Raw genomic sequence first — 16662 nt, 5'->3', positions numbered from 1 at the left:
GTTTTCTGAGACTGCTGCACCAGTCCTGGAAAGTGTCTGGAGCCTGCAGGTGCTTCTATGCTCTAAACTCTGAGGAAAATGCTCCCCAGTATCACTGGCACCATCCAGCTGGCTGAGGCTGATGCTAAGAATATCAGCTAACAGTATGTGGGGAGAATTCTTTCACAGGAGCACTTAAAGGCTGCAGGCATGAACTGTGTAGGTGCTGCCTGTGTAGGTACTGTGCATATAAGGCACAGCCTCTCTCCCCAGTATGCTTCATAAGCACAAAAGACAGATGAAGGGTGCATAGGTGGAAGGAGAGGCAGAAATATTTTCTCTTTCTTGCCCATGAGGAGACATCCAATCTGAAGGTCTGAACACCACCAACTGAACATCAGGGACAGATTCCTCAAAAAGGAATTTACCAATGTTTTCCATTTTCCAGTAGCATCGTTTAAGACATTCGTGAAGAGAAAGGAGTAGTGTTGCATTTGAATGAAAATTCTTAGGTGTTGTGGCAATGTATTAAAACACAGTGCCTTTCAGTACTTGTCAAGTACCAAATGCAAGTGGCTAATGCTGCAGTCAAACGCATTTTTCCAAGGAATCAGCTGCTTTCTTATTGCATTTATAAAATATATCTCCATGGAATTATATTTTCTGAGACATGAATCAACACAACATATGTTATAGTGCTTCAGATTTGTTTTCATAATGAAAAGAAGCTGCTTTAATAGCATTTGTTATAGTGCTAGGAACGTATTCTGCCACAGATTCTCAGTGTAAAAAACCCACCTATTGAAAGTCAAAGAACTCAGATCCACATTTAAAGGAATCGGATGTGATTATGCCTGCTATTACCTAGTTATCTGTTCTGCTCTTCTTCATTTCTTTAATTATTTAGCAGAGTTAACACAGAAATGCAGTAAAGGAAACACTCAAGCTCAGTATTATTTCTGGATACAGACAGTCTTCTTTAAACCAGCAAGGAATTTTGACTGCAAAGTCCTATTCAAGTAATTTTTTTTTTTCCTTTAAGATGGTAGCATTCCTTTGCTAGGTCCAGCCAGTTGTCTTCTAAAATATGCATAATAGATTATCTTCCTTTGAGAGAATAGTGAAAGGCAAACTTGCTGTACTGGGACTTGGTAAACTGCCTCAAATCTAATCTAATATATTACAGGGTACCAATTACTGAGGAATTCATATACTACTAAATATCACTTCCACTCTTTTCCTAGAAATGACAAAACCAATTTGTAATTCATTCTAATCATGAGAATGTTACACATAATTCCCCTCATAACTGCAAGATTATGTCTTTTCAAGGTCCTTTCACCCTTCCCACTGCCCTACAGTAAAAGGAGGTAGCAGTTGTTTGGATTTTGAGTTGTTTCTCTGAGGCAAGAAACTAAAGGGCAATGACAGAACTTTTGAATAGTTTTCTCTCCTTTTGACCCTGCCAAAGTGCAAGGAGTTACAAAAAAATGAACAGTTATGATCAGAAGATTGCACTGGGCTTTTACACATGCTAAATACTCTAGCTGTGCTTAATATTTCATATTTCCATGTGGCCTGATAGACATAAAGGTGTGCAATGAGTGGAGATGTGATATCTATTTCAAAGAGCTTTGGTCTAAGTCACAGCCATGGAGATTTCCCAGGAAAAGGGGAAAGATGGAAGATGTCTGAGTACGACAGTGATGGCTTTTAGGGTGATAAACCTAAAAGCAGAGACACCAGTTTCTACTTCCTTGGTTTAGTTTTGCAATTCTTATAAACAGAATTGTAGTCAAGTAATGCAAACAAAAGCCACTGCTGGCACAGGGAATACTCTTTGAAAATCCCTGTATGTTCAGTCGACAATGATATATAGATCTTTATGCTTTAGTGATGGATATTGATAAGTTTTGCTATATATAAAAATAGATAGGGGAAATAGAAAACTTTGACATATAAAAGGATGATAAATTAGAAATATAAATTAAAAGAACTCTGCCAGTGCTTGAGTGTCTGGCATTTTCTGCTTCATGAGTTGTAATCTTTGATGGGGGGCAGGGAGGAGAGTTCATTTCCACTCAGAGAAGTTACAGAGAGAATTTATGATGAAAAGCCGGGTTGGCTTGAAGGTAAGTTTAGATCTCCCTGGCTCAAATTTTCAGGGTCTGAAGATTTTTTTTATCAGCAAGATCTTAGGACCATACCTGGTAATCCTCTAGAAACAACTCCCCTAGGGTTGCTAGGGAGGATGGAGTAAGCCACTGCCAGGTGACACATGCTGACTGCAGGCTGACACAGTCAGATCAGCCCAAGCACAGGCAACGTCTCCTGCCCACCACTGACCAAAGTATCTGCTCCTGTATGGATGTATGGGTACACAGCCACAAGTAGGGTGGCCTTGTCTGTCAGACAGGTAGTCCCTTCTACAGGAAGACACAAATAGTTCCTGCATTCCCACATTTCTGTGAGAAGGGAGGGCAGGCAGATTTGTTGTGACATGGATGAGGCTCTGTAGAGCATACACTGCCCATGATAAACACAGATTTTACCTATCAGCAAAGATGCTTTCCTCGTATTTTTTTCTTGCAATGAGTTGCACCATCCTCACAGAGCAAACTTCCAACAGGCAGAAAGGCCATGACATCTGGTCCCTGGTGAAAAATCCCTGGCATTTCTTTACCATCCTGACTTGATATTAAGATATTTTGAGAACATCCTGCCATGCTGATAACAAAGATGAAAGCAGAGTTCACTTACTAAAATGAGTGTGATCAGGGCTGTACTTGATACACGGATGTGGCATTGAGCTGGAGAGCTATCTGTTCCTGCTCCTCTTCAGACTGGAATTCTTCTCGTTGAGCTGTTTCTCTTCTTTCATACATCCAAGAAGATGTTGAAAGCAAAACAAACTTAGAAAAGACAACACTCAGTTGTACTCAAGAGTATTCCAGCAAAGACTTATGTAGTTAATGGACGAAAATACAAATGAATCTCAACAACAGCCCCCAAACATCTTCTTTGCTTATCACTTTCTTCCTCTCTGGAAATTATTATTCTCTATATTGAACTTATATGATGTATTATACTTAATATACTAAGCAGCCCAGGTAATGATACGATTTTGACAACATTTTAATTTATTGATTAACTAATGTTGAGTCTGACAACCTGGAATATGAGGCACACTCCTACTTGCAATTTCCACTGCTACATGTTACATAAACTCACTTATCAACCCCCTCGTCCTCTGCACCCTTTACCATGATTCCCCTGTCACCATAACATAAAATGACTGAGTTTCAGGAAGAACTATCTATTCTGTGCTTGGCTAATCTCTGATTTAATATTTGCTTGAAAGTTGTCCCTTAATAAACATTGAAATCTTTTGGAAAGGGAAAAATATGTCAGTATTGCTCTTTTGACCTGTAGAAAAGATGTAAATTTACTCATACAAACTGGAAAGACACCACCGCAGACCTAAAATCTAATCCTTTGAGATATCATGTTTGCTCGGTAGCAAAGGAAATTATGTCTAGGGACACTGAGTGGCAGTTTCACATCATGGGTATATGTTTTCTAAACATAAGGAGCAGCTAACCCCCATAGTTATAAATACAGCTGTGTCACCTATGTATGATCTGATGGACAGCTGTAGCCAACAGAGGTGTGGACTGGACAGACAATAACAAATGAGCCAGTGGCCCCATGCCCAGCTAGTCAGGCTGTCATCTCTTGTAGATTGAATTTATCCATCAGGGCATTGAGTAGCTGCGGGTTCAGTTCAGAGGTAGTCATTCTGTTAATGCTCTGTACTGCCAGACAAAAACCTCGGCCTGTCCCTGGTTAGCTCATTCCTACTTTTCAAATCAAAGCACAGCCAGGTCCAAGGTACTGGGACCCTCAGATAACAGCATTATTTCAGCTCTTGTTTCAAATGCCACTGCTCAACTGGGGCAAGAAGAGTTGTGACCTGACCTCTACAGTGGCCTCTGTAATTTTCTGTGGAGTTCAATGAGCTTGACTCATAGGATCAAGGCAAAGAAGAAGAGTGTCTGGGAATGCTTTTTGCTACATGTACTAAAAGGACCTACATGAAGAGTGCTACTTTTCATGTGGATGACTAATAAAACATGTGATTCAAGTGCAAACATCAGCATCTTGAGCAGTAAATGTGCATCTCCCAGCTTTTTGAACTTTTTGTGAGTATAGAAAGTCTGTACAATCAACACCAGAAACATGCACAAGAATATAAATGCAAGTAAAAAGCACGTTATCTCCGCTTTAGCTTCAGCTCTCATCCCTCTTCTGATTAAAGTTCTACATTTCAAATGCTATCAGTCTTCAAGAAGATACAGTTTCTTCTTTCTAAGCCTATTAACACATTCAACACAATAAAGATGAGATGCAGGGAAAGGACAACAAGAAAAAAATGGTAGGGGTAAACAAAGCAAAGCAACACACAACCACTTTTCTTGCAGTTCTGAGACTCATTTACTAATCTTATCTTCTGTAGAAAAATTCTGCTCTGTTTCAGGCATTCCTGAATGTACTTGGCATTGCTCTTGAGCACACAAAACATTCCTCGTGATTGCCTTTACATCCCAGAAATCCACAGAAGATTTTACACATTTATTACACAAAATCCTTGAAATCGAATGGATCTTAAGCTGCACACAGGTTCTGAGTGTCCCCAGAGCTCCCTGCCACCCCCCAGCTCCTGCCTTTTGCTGAGTTAATCTGCAGCTCTGCCGGCTAAGGGGACTTACCAAGGGCTTTTCGATGGGAGGAAGCAGTTAGGAGCTCGCACACACTGGAATAGCTGCTACCCCGTAATGAAGCAGGAACTGAGAAGTCTCACTCTTTCAGTAGCTATTCAGGTAGTGCTGCCAGCTTTCTCTAGCTCTACAGCTTTCTCTAGCTCTCTGCGTACACACACAAGGGGCGGGGGGGCGGGGGTGGGGGGAGTGGGAAGGGGGGGAGACAGGGAGAGGCACAATAAACTCTGACTATAATTATGAGAGCTCCTTTCTACAAATTGTAGCAGCAAGAGATCCGTCAGCAGCCTTTTCAGCATGATCTCTTTAAAAAGGAGTTCCTTGCAAAAAATTGCATCCTAGCCTCTTTCACTGTAAGAAAAATTAAAGCCAGCTCTCTCAGAGATTTAGTCATTGATGTATCATAGAGAGGTTATTGTTGATCAGAGTTTTATTTTTTTTCTTTTTTTTTATGATGAAAGTTTTATTATGAGATCTAGCCTAGCTTGCAGTCAAAAAGAGACCTGACTTTGCTTTTTATAAGGAACAATCTCCCAGGAAAGCAGTTTAGATCAATAATTTCATGCATTTAATGACTGTATTTATGAAAGAAAGCATCCAGGCTAAGCAATTCACTAACTGAAAAGGTAACAGTTTAGTAAATACACATCATTGCCTTTTTGTACCTGCATGCACCATCAAAGGAAAAATGCAATACTACGTGTAAAATCATAGAAAGATTTATAATGGAATATTATTGCATTTGGCAAAGGGATCTGAAGGATTTAAAAAAGCTTAATCTCCAAGACAGATCCTTTCTTTAAAGTTCTTCAGAATCCTATTCTTTAGAATCCTTGTTCTTTGAAGCCTTAAAATTATTTATCCTTTCATTACTTCTAATGTCACCTTTGATAAAAATGAGATAAAAAAATATCCTTTTCCTAAGTAAAAGAGGAAAGTGTTCTGCAATATTTCCCACCATCAATCCATCTCTCTTTCTCCCACATGATCACCCATACACTCACCTACACACATGCACAACACAATAGCAAATGTAACAAATGGAGGCTGAAATCATACATTTCCTTCAATCTACCAGCCTCATTCCTCAGAAAGCAGCGGTTTTGTCCAGACCTTGATACAATTCAAATAACTACAGAGTCATCTGTGAAGCAGATGAAGAAAAGGGTGAAAAAATATAAATGAATCTGACTTTGATGAAGAAAAGGGTGAAAAAATATAAATGAATCTGACTTTGTCCCCATGAATACCACAGGGAGCACCAGGGAGCCAGCTTGGCAGAACCCCAGTGTGACAATGACTTTAAGGACTATTAGTTGGTATCACCATTCAGATGCATGGGGGGACCTTGTAACAAGGATGGAAATGGGAAGAAAAGAAGTGAAAATAATTGACAGAAGCCTACTAAAAAAAAAAATCAGTCACAACTGAGAGTTGCCTTATTGATAGTTCTATCTAAAACATGTTAGTGGTCTGCAACATTCCATGAAAGTCTTGTTCAGCCTGCTAACATTTTGCAGGGGATGTTTTCAAACACAGCTGCCTGGTTGGTAATCTCCAAAACATGTACTGAATATTTAATTTTAATCAAAGACAAATAATTGTAGGGCCCGGTAAATTTATTAGGAAATCATAAAACATGAAGTGTACAGAGAGAAGCTTCTTCCAAGGCTTTGATTTGTCTCAGTAGAAAAAGGTGAAAAGATGGAAATTTCTGTCCTTTGTTGCTCCTGCCTCCCTCCTGCTCAGAGTGGATTAGGCAGCAGATGGTAAATACAACCTTGTGTTTAAGTTGCAGACTAACCCTCTCTGCCACCTCTTGGTCCTAAAGGAGCCCCAATGCAGATGGCCACAAAGGCATATGAAGTCGTTGGTGGCATAGACAGAGACAGCCATGACTTTCAAGACCTTGTTTTTCTTGCTATAAAAAGCAGAGACTATGGGTGGCCCATAGCCCATACATTGCATCACCCCACTGGTTGCTCATTTGCTGTGAAAGTTCAGCCTCACAAAACACATTCTTTATCCTCTATTCATCTTCTGGAGAGGTTAGTCAGGAGACTGGCAAGCTATGATATTCAAAATGGCAGAGGTCGGAGTAGTTTTGCCAGTACTATTGGGGATTCCTGTCAGTACCCTCTCTCCCATCACGAATACCCTTACTGCTGGACCTGGAGGGTCTGAGGCACCCTCACTACACTCCCATAACTGGCACGTCCATGCTCCAGCAGCAGGATAAAGCATGGCTTGGGCAAAAGCAGGTATATGCTGTAGGCAGAGCTTCCCCACCTTGTGAGCTGTGCTAGCTGCAGGTTTTGAAAAGTCTGTCTCTAGAAACTACAAGTAGGCAGTGGCAACATGTTTACATCGAGAGGGCAGCCCAAATAGCTGACATGTGAGATCTTTCTGTATCAAAACCAAACTATCCAGCCCTTTAGCTATTCATCCATCTGGGCTTGCTAAAAAGAAGTTTCACAGAGAAGCATGGAAACAGAGTTCAAAGAACACCTCTTACCTTCATGATAGGAGGACTCCGTTCTTACGGAATTATATTAATTCAATCAGATCTGTGGGTTGTCGCTAGTGAGTGCATGCAACTTACACTTTAGTAAAAAAAGATTCTTTTTTGTAGTGCAAGTAAAGAATCTGGGAGAACCGTTCCACAAATTATGGCTCTACAACTTGGAAAGAACTAACAAATCATCTGTGACCTGTGAGTCTAATTTTATTGTGCAAAGAATGTTTCCTCCAGGGCTCTTTCCCTGATACATGTATCTATTGGCCATAAACCAAGTTCTGTGGTTTGCTTGTCAATAAATATCTTTAATTTTTAATGAGCAATACTAAAGCCATTGACCTCCAGTAGAAGCAGGTTCTTAAAGAAATACCTCTAATTTTCTCTGAGATATGCAACATTTTGCTTGAAATACACCTATGGACTAAAACGTGCATTTAATATACTGGAGGATGAGGGTGATACCAGGGTTTGTTTTATTTCTTGCATGGATTCTGCTCTCCATCAGTATCAACTGCAAGTTTTACACACTGGTATCTTGTTTACTGTCTGAAAATAATAGACTTACCTAATACAGCATATGGTATCCTTTGGCAGTCAGTGTAGACTGGACACTGACTGATTCCAGCAAGTTCTAATAACGTTTTTTCCTCTGTCTCTTCTTCTTACTCTTTCCATTATTTATTGAGCAGAATGGTTTCGTTGAGAAAGGAGGTATTAGTGCTTACTTTATAACGATGTCAGAATTATCCCAGTGTGAGTATTACTAATACAGGAGAATCAATATCAGCTTTACAATGAAAAGAAATCTGGATTATCTGATATATAGAAGCACATAAATCATGCATGCATGAAACTGCTGCCTCATGAGTGACACCACACTAGCTTAGATAAAACTGATTTCTGAAGACATAACTATCCCCTTTCATTCCTTTCTCACAAAACTGTAATCATTTTACAGTGCAAAGATACAGACACAGCCTGTCTTTCAGACAGTGATTTTTATGTGTGCTAGATTGCCAGAATTAAGCATGTACTCTTAATGTCACAGATGCAAGGTTTTACTTCATTGATTGAAGGAATCAATTTCTTGATCCATGGAAAATTCATGAATAGGAGGAGTGAAATTTCTGTGATAAAGCTTATATTCTATTCTCATTTACATCCAAGTAAACCTAATTTCAATGTTTTGCATCAATACTAACTGTGATCTGCAACACAATATTAATCAAGGTAGTGTTGTTAAATCTAGTATAGTATGTAAAAAACCCTCAAATTCTATCTCAGATAGAGATTCTCTCTGAAATAGATATTTAGCACCTGTGAATATTGATGTGTGTCTTTTATGAAGTTACACAGAATCAGCAGGAACTTCTGCAATGTCATTATAGAACTCAAACGTCAAGGTCATGCTGTAAAACCCTCAGGGTTTCTACACCACTGAAATTCTGAATTCATTATTCTGAGGAGGCTGCTCCTCCTTAAATAGAAGAAGTTGACAGTGAGTGACAATTCTTTGAAATTGTGTATCAGCAGTAATGCATTGCTTGTGTCAGCTGAAGAGAAAGGTAATTCACAGTAATGTTTATTAACTAATTAGGATTACATAATGTTTTGTAATCCAGGATGAGTTGGGGAGGAAACTCTTTATAAAATATCTGTGATTGTTTTTCTCTTTTTAAAAGAAAACAAATAAATTAATTTTTATGTACTTCAATAAAACCTGAGATGTTGAGTTATAATTATGTTCTATTGAGGTTTTTTTTGGGGTGTTCAAGGATGTTTCTAGGCAGATCCATGCAGAAGCTGTCTCACTCACTGTCCCGTAGTGGTGGGCTTCTCTCCCTACATGTTCTACCCTTGCAGATTGAAAGAGATGAAGTAATAACACTGGATAAGCCCTCAGCATATGCAAAGCTGCTGGTGTCTGCTACAAAGACACAAAGCTGAGTTAGGGCAACCCAACTGATAGCTTACCAGTAACTTAAAATAACCTTAAACAGTATTTCCATGCTTTTGTTTACATTTGAGGAGTTTTAATGACCATCACCACTTATTGAATCTGAGGAAACAAAAAACAGTTTGCATAGTAATTGCCATTGTGTGGCATATTAAAACACTCGAGAAGTAGAAAAGAAGAACTTTAGGAAACTAATACCAGGAGCAGACTTACCCTGGGAAGGTGACAGCTAGCAGAACATCTCTGTGAAACATGCAGAAACAGCAGCACAAACAAATGAGGTGGGTGTAAAAGCTGTTGCTGCTGAGTCCAGTGCTTTTCCAGCAAGTTTTTAACTGCCTATGTTTTGATGTAGCAGGAAGTCATCACAGAGCATGGCTCTCTTTGTCACTCTTTGCATTTTGAACATATCGGAAAATTTCAGTCCCGGCCATCAGAGCATTTCTACCGGCACTCAATTAAACTGATCTGGCTGCAGAAATGTTTAGGCTGCCTCTCCATTCCCATAAAGGTGCTCTTCCAGTAACCCCTAAGTGATCTAAAGGAGCTCGTTTCCTTCTCCTGACTTCGGATGGCTGTGGCGGTGGCTAACAAGCATGTGTGTGCTGCTGCTGTGCTTGATGAAGAAGAATCATATAGCGTGACAGGAAAAGAAAGCTGCAAAACAGGGATTGTACCATTTGCTTTGAAAGAGCTGAAATGTGTCATTGTGCTGATGTCTTCTAGACCTGAGTGCCATAACTGTGAGACAATCACTAAAATGTCTAGAATGTTTCTAATAGTGCATGGTTTTATGATACAATATGAGCTTAATTATCAGCTTGCCTCTGTCAAAAGGGACAGTCTTATTATCCACTCCCAGCTCCTCATCCCAGCTGTGATTTTTGTGGCATATTTTGAGCCAAAGCTGGCTCTCATCTGAGTGCACAACAAGAAGTTCAACACATTTAAAAGACAGAAAATTCACCCAGCATAAAAAAGCAGGTGATGGATCTCTGTGGTAGCGATCAGAACAGGTTTACTCCAAGTAAAACAAAGTGGCAGCACAGGACCAGGTAAGGGAGGAGCAGAGGGTGTCAGATTTCCTTTTCAGCAATAGGGAGCACAGCCTATCATAAAATCATACAGGAGCATACCTCTGAGGTAGTGTACTGCATTGCAAGTCTCCACAGACACAGATTCCTTTAAGATTGGTTTTACATTAAACATTGTGCTATGCAGGTTTAATCAGCAAGGAACAATGTACTGCACCACTAGAAAATTAAGCACCTCTACAAGAAACCAGATTTGAAACATCCCAGGGATATTCCTTTAGATTACCAGAGAGAAAAGAAAAAATTGACAACCTTCTAATTGTTTTTCTTTTTTTGGTAGAGAAAGGAAAAACAGGATTTTACTGTCGACCCTTTAATTTAAAGGGTTACTGATTAACCCAGGTCTTCTCAAAGATAATGGGGTTAACAGCATGAAGAAGAGGAAAAGATAACATGGAAAGGGAAAATGGACAGAAGTCCTCACTTCAGTCTGAGCCTAAACTCACATGAAAACAACACAAAGACCTGGGTTATGCACTGACCATTGCCCATCATACCATCCAGGTGGAGGTGATTAAACCTAGGAGAGCAGAGCATGTGTAATGTGGGAGTTGGAAGGGTAATTGGTGTGTTCATGCTGTGGTTGTGCTTGGAGGCAGAGGTAATCAACCACTTAAGCCATCCTGCAGCTTCTGTCCAGATCCCCACCTTTGGGCAGAAAGTAGAGCATGGAGGAAGAGAAGTCCTGCCCTGATGTTGCCTGGATTTGTCCCTATGCCCAGAAACAGTCATGGTCCCAGACACAGAAGGATGTAGATCCAACATGAATGTAATCTAGCTGAGGAAATGATGGTTGAAAACATGAGACAACACAGACAAGATCAGGGTCACATCAAACAACCACTATTCTTTTTAGGGAAAGTACAAATAAATTTCCTATAATTAATCTGACATCCCAGGCTGACTTTCTTGCAGGACATAAGTCCAGACTGCTGTCTGCTAATTTTTTGTGACTCCTCACTTCCTCCTCAGGTATAAATAACTTTTCTGGGCCATAACTGCTTGTCTGCATTGCCTCTTCCCCCTGACACACTGCAAGGAGCCTGGAGGAGGGAATATGAGGAGGAGGTGAGGGATAGCTGAGGGACTCAGGCTCTGTCTCAGTACCACTGGAGTGGTAGTTGCACTTTGCCATGCCTTGGTAAATAGTTGCCCCAATGGAAGAGAAGGCTTTGCCTTTGAACCAAGCCTTGTAATGTTAGTGAGGACACAACCACTGGTGGCACAAGGTCATCTAATGACATCTACAGCAAGGGAGAAAGTATGATAGCAACCTCCAGAAAAAAAGGTAGCAGGAATCAAAATCCTACACTGGCTACCATGGAAGCTGGATTGTCAGATAAAAGCCGAACAGAAGCAGTGGATGCAAAAACTGGGGAAGAAAATGAACATTAGCTATTTTTATTGTATCCCTGAGGGAGAAAGATGAGAACAAAGAATGCCAAAAGCATAAGAACAGCTGATAAAGGTTTACTCAGCTCAGAAAATCCTACTCTAGCATTTCTTATTCTATGAAATATAAATTAAGCCATTAGTACTTGAGGGGGTTTTGATTTCTGAATATGTACAAATCTAAATACATTCTACTTGGTGTCTGAAAACCTTGAAAGCCTGAGAAGACTTGAGATTATCCTAGCTACACGAATAGGGCCTTGTAGGAAATGTACTCTTTTATTTCTTACTCTGTCCTAGGTAAAATAGTGCAAAGTTGCTCCTTATATGAAAAGACCGTACACTGCAGCCATAATATTTGGAGTAGATCTTTAGCTAAAAATAGTAAAATAGAATTAGTGCAGTTTACACCAGTAGAACATCTATGAACTTGAGACAAGTGTATAGAGGAACAACATACCGCTGAATCAGTTTGCTCTTTTTATTTTCAGTTAATTCCCCCAACACTGCCTGTGCATGCTCTAGGCATTTTTGCAAAGATTTGGTTTAAATTCACCATGTTGCTATGCACTTAACTATGAGTTTATATTTTAGCTCAAAGAATTCATGTGTAGGGTTGGTTTTTTTGCCAGACACAAGTCCACAGAGGAACAAAAGGCATAGAAATATCTGATTATAAGAGCATTTAGAAAACAGTGATAAATCCTCAGAAACATAATTGAATATGTTGTAATTTTTAAATATAATTTATTCTTGAGACTTTCCTCCTATAAGCCCACAGTACTGAAGAAATAATAATACCCTGTGCTACTAGGTGGGCATAAGAAATAAAATGGCTGGATCTAGTCAGTGCTCAGCACCTCCAGAGGTGCAACAAAAATAAGGATTTCAGAAAGCCAAATTCAAATTCCAGAGTCTAAATCTTCTGCTTAGCATTTTTCACTGTGAGCCCACTGAGGAAATACAGGCAGGATTTTACTTCAGGATAAGAAACCACACAGGAAAGGGGAAAATGCCTGCCTGCAGCAGCTTATGTGGTCTGGATATGTCTATACTGCTTTTTGTACTGCACAAGGGTGCTCTGGCCAAGACCTGTGGTGGAGCACAGAATCTGCTGCAGCAGATGTGACATAGAAGGTTGGTATCCATGTGTATCTTCCTTCAGAATATCAGTCTAAAGGGGCATGAAAAATGATGATTGCAGTAATCCAGCTACATGCAATTTTTGAATTCTAGCTGACATGTAGAAGTGCTTGCTTTGAGAAGGTTACTGCAGCGGGGGTTGGACTCCTCTGCTGGATGTGTGATCAGCAAGAAAAAAGAGGTAACCTTCATAATTTGAGCCAGACAAGCCATCAGGCTGTCTGAAACCTGGGAAGACTACCTGGCTTTAAACAGCATTACCAGTAAATTAATTTTTCTATGCTACTGCCTGTATGTGTGCATGTGTGTTATTAACTCCAGATTTTAAGTGCCCCTAAAGATGTACCCAAAGGACTGAGCTTGCCCAGGAGTTGAAGGTAACATTGAACTTGAAGATGGCAATGAGAAAGGGCTATGCTGGCCTAGGGCAAGGAACTCACATGCTGCAGAATTCCATTTAGCTGGAGAAGTAACGAAAAGCCAGTCTGTGCCCAGGAATGTGAGGGTGGGAGGGGAAAAAATGCCATAGGAAATGAAAAAGCAGTGAACAAGTTTTTAGTAAGCTAAGAAACTAGAAGCTTAGCAAATTAGAATTCAGTGCACCAGTATGGAAAGTGTCCACGTAGGAAGTTGGCCTCTTGAGCCTGTGGCATTTCCACATTTTCCCTATAGGAACCAGCCAAAATGGGTCTTGATGATGACGGAGAATTTTGAATGGCACCCAGGCCAAACAACATGCATGCTGCTCCAATGTCAACAGTGGCTAACGTGTGGAGGTCTTGCAGAAGAGTGTAGAATTGGGTGACTCAGCAAAAGGGGAGGCAGCCCTCAGAGGACAGCTGTGTCAAGACATCTCTAAACTGAGATGTGTGGTTCTGCCATCACTGACCAAACTTTCCATGTATTCCCTGCAAGGAAAAGAGTAGTCTGTTATTAACAATGACCATAAGTTTTCCTATGATAAATCTTTATACTTTGGAGTCAGAGAGAAGTTGTTGGCACAACTGCTGTAACCACTTTGCAACAGATCTTGGTGGGTCAAAACATTAACTTGGTCATGAGATCAAGTATTATTTATCAGATGGTACAACGTGTTAGTCTCTAATCACCTGTTTAAAGAGATCAAAATCCAGTGTTATAAAATTATTTTATCCTGAATTTAGTAAGTCTTTACTACATTCTGTATTTACAAAAGTCATTTTCTCCACACAGAATGCATCTTGACTGTATTTCTCCAGGGTTTATTGCCCAATGGAGTAATTGAATGTGCTTCAAAAGAAAGTAGATAAAGATATTTGGAAGAAAGGAAGAGCAAAAAAAGCAAGACCTAACAGCTATTAATTATTTCGTCTTTATGTATGTAACACATCAGTTGTAGATGCACTTACTTGTTAAGTTATTATAGAGTTGTTATGGAAGCATCAAACTGTACTAAGTGTAAACCCAAAAGAATTAATGGGTTTTTTTATGAGTTTTTGCTGTTGTTGTTGTTGTTTTTTTGCTTGTATTTTCATCCCAGAAGGAAATCCAAAAGAAAACCAGAGATCTGTTCCTGCTAGCTTTTGCTCAGCTAAACAATCCCATCAGTTTTAACAGAAGAGTAGAAACGTTTGAGAATTATCCAACTGAACAAAACTTTAGGAATATCAGCTACCATAATTGATTGCAATGCTGTCTTCAGTGCACTGCCAATTATATAACAAATATTGTTTGATTTCAAGATGTGTAGAGCCATTTTCAGTTTTATTATTATGTGTCTTTTACCTAAAGCAGACTGGACTAGATTCTTTGCTACCTTGCACTCAATATAAGCATCAACACTCTGTTTAGCAATTTGCACCCAGCTTGACCACAACGCCAATTTCCAAGTGAGAAAGCTGATCAAGGATATGGCTCTGGCTGTTACGTCATGGTGTATTAATAGGCAGCTTCACTTTTAGGGATCTCCATTCTTTTAACCTTTTGTGGAACATCAAGGTATTAGTTGGAAATATTTTATTAAAACAGCGAGAGATGAGTTCTTTCAGAGGAAAAATCTGGTTTCCTGAACAGTGGGATAATTAGCTTGCTATGAGAGACATCCAGACCTGTTCAGAACCTGTGATGAAATAGAGGTAGGGCTCATGACATTCTGTTCTTTATTGTCCAGATACAAAGGCTGGCCCACCCACAGCACACTCCAAATGTTTGGTCATAGAACAACAGGATGGCCAAGTTCTGAACGGACTACAGTTGTCATCTGGCCCAGCTTCCCTGCTCAAGCACATCCTAGACCACATTGCACAGGAATTGTGTCCAGACTGTTCTTGAATATCTCCAGTGAGGGAGACTTCACAGCCTCTCTGGGCAACCTCTCCCAGGTCTCAATCACTTGAATGGTAAAGAAGTTTTTCCTCATGTTCAGATGAAACTTCCTGTGCATCAGTTTCTGCCCACTGCTGCTTGCTTTATTGTTTGGCATCACCAAGAACAGCCTGGCTCCATCCTCTTGATGCCTTAATCCAGATGGTCAGTCTTGAAAATCATCATTTCAGTGCAGGACATGAGAAAAGCGTAGCTCTTACTTACAAAAATTGTAGTTGAATGTTAATGGTGACATTTCCCAATGAAGTCAATAGTTTGTCTTTTTTTGTTTATTCCCAAGGGCCTCAGAAGGAGGTTACAGTAAGGTCAGGAAAACCAAGGGAAGTTGCTTCCACCCTCAATAGCTCTACTGAAGTTAAACAATAAAAATACCTTTATTTTTGAGAAATTTAAACTAATTCAGGTTACTGAGACATTATGTCTCAATTAAGAGTCAGCACGCAATAGATAGTAATTATCATCATAATCATGTTTACAGTAGTGACAGATTGCAGATTAATTAGACAATTTAGAGATGGAAGAGAGGACAAAAAAAAAAACCCAGTAGCTAAACCATGTTTAGTGTGGCTACAGCAATTTTTTTTTTAATTTATTAATTTCACTTAGGTGTCTCCTGTACTGTGTTTTTTGAAAGAGGGCTTGGTGCCACTCCTGTAGAGGACACTGCATGTAAGAAGGATGAAATGGGAGGAGAAAGATAGGTCAGTCACACAGATCACAGAGCACACAGCAGAGTGCCTCACATGGTGGAAGAAACTTGTGTTTAGGGAGCTGGATCTCACACCTTCAGTATTTTAGACTCAAAAAAAGCACCTTAAGTAAGGAAAATACCTTTTTGCAATGAAATCACTTCCCAGGTCAATGGCAGAGATATTTAGTGGCTACCCATCCTCAGCCTTATACCATCTAAGCACATGAGGTGGTATGTCTCTGTTCAGAGATAGGATGGGTCTAGATGACCTATGAAACCACCACATGATTTGCTCTTGTTCACAAGAGGTGATAGCTCACTCAGCTATCATCACCCTCCAGCACAACTCCAGCTGAAAGGAAAGGATCTATCTCATTCATTAATGTGAGAGTGTCATGTATGTAACACAGTTTCATCTGGTGTTAATCCTTTTAATTCAAAGCTTTTTTCACAGTATGTGTTAAATTCCCATAGAAATAATTCCATTGATATTGGATTTTGCCTTTAGCACATTTGACTTCTGTGTCTGTAATAATGTGACACACTTTTTTTAACTATAAGAAAAATCTTTCTTTTTGACTACAGCAACACTGATTGATTCTGTGCTTACAGATGGATTTTTTTTGTGGGCTTTTTTTTTCACTCATGCTTTAGAAACATACTGGTTGGTTGTATTCCCATAACTGAAATAAACCAGTGGCACAGGAGAAAACTGCCGCATTTGCTGAAATGCCACAGACAAATTG

The 16662-nt window shown here is 39.7% G+C and overlaps 1 protein-coding gene across 1 annotated transcript in view; it reads right to left on the bottom strand.

Annotated features, from left to right (window-relative positions):
• ST6GAL2 (ST6 beta-galactoside alpha-2,6-sialyltransferase 2) overlaps positions 1–4851 on the bottom strand; it is a 172017-nt gene extending 167166 nt beyond the window's left edge. Inside the window, exon 1 of the mRNA XM_068180283.1 lies at positions 4749–4851. The gene's annotated coding sequence lies outside the window, so the exon portion shown is untranslated. The remainder of the gene's footprint in view (positions 1–4748) is intronic.
• Positions 4852–16662: the final 11811 nt, after the last annotated feature.

This window comes from Anomalospiza imberbis, chromosome 2 (assembly GCF_031753505.1).
Source record: "Anomalospiza imberbis isolate Cuckoo-Finch-1a 21T00152 chromosome 2, ASM3175350v1, whole genome shotgun sequence".
Lineage (NCBI taxonomy): Eukaryota > Metazoa > Chordata > Aves > Passeriformes > Viduidae > Anomalospiza > Anomalospiza imberbis.
Note: the sequence above shows the minus strand (reverse complement) of the source record. Positions and strands in the feature narration are given on the sequence as shown.